Here is a 4293-nt window from a genome sequence, read left to right on the forward strand (position 1 = left end):
TTTTAATTTAATGAAATAATTGATCCGTTTGGATTATAGTTTTTAGTTAAATCTAAAGCAATTAAACTAACTGAGCTCGAAACAATTAGAATACGATATCGTAATTTAAACAGTATTATTTTTTGCATTTTATTATAAACTAACTAGTCACTATCGATCGTAGAACATGGTATAAAACCACTAAATTATGAATATTTATGTGCCTGATTGTGCCTGCGTACGTGTATCGGTCTGTCTGCGTCTGTGTGTGCAATTGCGAATCACAATACTTATAATTATTGTTTATTATAAGCTAGTTATTTATTTTATTTATTTATTAATTTTTTGTTATTAAAAAGCTATAAAATCTAAAATTTTCTGTTTACCGATACAAAATCAAATCCTATATAATAACACTTCGTACATGACATTCTACTCTATGTTTACGAATTTTATTCTAGAATTATTATATAATGTTAGTAAACAAAAACATAATATTGATATAAATATTGTTGTCTAAAATGTATAATATTTTATAACACCACTAAATCTTTGGATGCGTATATTTTGAATCTCTTAAATACTTTTTCTTATAAATTAAATATATTTCAAAAATTTCGAATATTTTGACATCTGCTCATCTACAATGAGTTATTTATAAATGTAATACAAATTATATTATTTAAAATTAGTCTCATGTTACCTGTATTAAACAACAATCATTTTTAGATATAAATTATATAACCACGATTAAAATATATTATAAATTTTATTGTACATTAGTTTCGTTAAAGATTAACAATTTTATTTTTTAAAATATTTCTCTGAAATGCCCTTAGACAGCAATGTGTGTTCATTCAAGTGGCCTTTAAATGTTTAATTTTTAGTTAGTAGGCAATACATGATTGAAGATATGGACCATTTAGTAAATAATTGTTGAACAAAAATGTGCTGATCGTTTATTGGAACATAAGTAAAATTATTTTAAAGATAATTATAATTGGGCGGTTATTGTTGTAGTCTATATCATATATATATATATATATGTATATATATATACTTTATTATATAAAAAATTTATTTTCGTCTATTATTAATTATGAATTTTATGAACAGGGCTCCATATTGCAGTGACGTGTACAATGTCAAATATTTTTATTCGATAACTCAAAACATAAAAAGCCCAACTTGACTTATTAAAATTGGTTTTTAATAACACATATTATAGAAATGTAGAATCATAGAATATTACATTTTAAATTTCTCGCTTAATATCTCTTCACTATTAATATTCAGATCGTAATTATTCACATTTATATGTTATCTGTTTATTTCGTAAAAACATTACAGTAAAATAGTTTATTATTGTACAAAAACTATCTATTCAAAATAGTATTAATAATTTAAAGTTGAACTCCGAAAAACTAGTGTAAATGGTTATAATATTTTTTAATATTATCAAAAATATATATTTTTGTTCTATTTGTATAAAAAGAAACATTGCCCATCATGTTTAAGTATAACGCTTGATTACCCATAAGGGAGGGAACGTCGGTGATAAAATATTATCCCTATTGTATTTTTGATATTGGTCTATAAATGTGGTTTCTTATCGATTTATGTTTCTTTCTGTTTCCGAGAAAAAAATATACTTATGCATCAGTAATGAAAATAAGTGGTTTATTTTATCAGTCAAATATGATTTTAGTCTGGCGTAAAAACTTAATTTTATAACGAGAGAATATCACATGTGCTCGTACCTCTTCTTTACATTTTTTTCTTTTTTCGATATTATGTATCGAATTCGTGTTGAAATCGGATGCATTATCTTGTACAAATTTTTAAAACTGACATTTCGCACTTGAATAATACAAAATATCATCCAGTTTTCAATTATTCAACATCTATATAAATTCGAAAAATACAGAATGCATTATCGACTAGTGAAATATTATGTATAGAATATAATATTAGGTCTTTGAATCATCAACACTGACTACTTTACTAGTTCGTTATATGTTCTACCATACAATTATTTTGTAGTTAAACTCATATAACAAGTTTGCTTACTTCATTATTAAAATTAAAAAAAGAAAAGAAAAAAAAGAAAAAAAAAGTAGCACTAACTCAAAACTATATGCATAATGTAATACATTACTATATGTGTTTATTTTTTAATTTATTTGATAAAATATCTAAGTTAATTAAAGATGAAAAAAATTAGAAGTAAATTATTACATAATTAATATGCTTAGATAATTGTTATAGACACATAGTACAGTTATGAAATTATTTCATCGACCTTTATAAGTACACATCACTTGATTTACGTACAAAACATTCTCATAGACTCATGGTCGGCTGTGGGAAAAAATCGTTTAGATATTTATTTCGGTTATTGATTTCCAAAAGGCTAAAATTATTTATTTTCCTTAAAAAAAAAAAAAAAAAAAAAAAAAATTAAAAAAACACTGAATTGAAAATATATATATTGTATTCTCTGCCCTCGTAGGCATTACTCAATAAATAAATAAATAGGTAAATAAACAACAAAATAAATACAAATCACGGCATGCCGAAATCATTAATCTATCCATTCTGAATACTTTGAATACACTTGCTAAACTTAATGGAAACTACATTTTCACAATGTTAAGTAAAATCACTGATGTGCAGCCCGCCCACCAACATATGATAATTTCTTTATATTACTATTATAAAAGGAAAATTTAATTGAAGTCTACTCTATGTTCATTATTTAAAATCATAATTAAAATATGCAAGTTAAATAATACCAATCTACGAGATAATAGATATTATTTTGAAATTCAAATAAGCCCATAAAAGCAATTTAAGATGTAATTTATTGACATTTAAACATATATAATATACATAAACATAAACAATTATTATGTAGGTTTCTCTCTTTATTCATGGTAATTAGGCTTAAGTATTTAAGAATTTTACAAAGTAATTAATTGTTCATTTTAAATTTAAGATACCCTAGCGCTAAATATATAAAGAAAAAAATATTAAAATAAATAAAATTTATAATAAGTATTATAAAAGCTATTAGTGATAATAAATTAGGATTAATTATAATATACCGTTAGTGATTAATAATATATTTATATTTATATATATATATATATAGTTTAATTTATAATTTATTTGTGTATATATATATATATATATATATATATACCAAGTTTATATGTATATCATATTATGCACAATTTTCATTTTTAAAATGAAATAGTATTAGGAAAACATAAAAGCATCAACTTTTAATATTACACAATTATCATTAGGTTAAATGATTACCACTTATAAAGAACATAATTTATGCACTTAAATTTATTAATTAATTATAATAACGTTCATTATACTGTGGGCTTGTCAATTTTTTTTTCTTAATTGTTACTCTTCCTATGGGTGCTGAAAAACTCCCATTATATAATTATAATTATTTTTTTTTTCATTAAATGTTTAAAGCTAAATAAAGTTAACTCATTTTTCAAAAGTGGTTTAATTTTATTACAGTATAAACCTATTATAATATAGTTTTTAATCATTAGTTTATGTGTAAATTATGTGTTTAATTATAATTTATATTTAAAACTAGTGTTACATTGATCGAAATCATATATTATAGCTATTGTTGTTCTGTTTAACAAACTTAGAGCGTATTTTAAAAATCTCATCCCAAATGTTAATTATTGCTCTAAATTTACAATGAATCTTAATATATAAGCATAACAACCTAGTCATCACGTATTTTCATCACCAAGGTACTTTTTATTAATTATTAATATATTATTATTATTATTAAAATTATTATTATTGTTAAGTATTATTATAATTATTGATATAATTAATATTATTAAAATACCTCTATTTATGTTCTATTTATGTTGTGTATGTAGTCTTTATTTTGTTTTTTCTGGTTATTATATTCAGTATTATTAATTAAGTTTTTGTAATATTATATTCTTATGTTTTTAATTTTTTATAATTTATAGCCGTTTTAAAATTTTATTGTTTCATAACTATATAATACTATTGTTTTAATGTTGTTGTATTTTGTTTTGAGTCATTACAGTTATGTTATAATTTTGTGCCAAAAATGTGTGTTTAACTTAATTGTATTCAATCGGTATTTAATTTAATAATTTGTGTTTATTCCTGTAATACCTCGCGCTTTTTAAAGTACTAATGAATTATAATTCATTTTTTTTATTTTTTTTAATAAAAACAAATTATATTTCTTTAATATATCTTAAATAATATCATGCTATAGCTTACAGAAAATTA

Source organism: Sipha flava, unplaced genomic scaffold, assembly GCF_003268045.1.
Source record: "Sipha flava isolate LNK unplaced genomic scaffold, YSA_version1 3_pilon_pilon, whole genome shotgun sequence".
Lineage (NCBI taxonomy): Eukaryota > Metazoa > Arthropoda > Insecta > Hemiptera > Aphididae > Sipha > Sipha flava.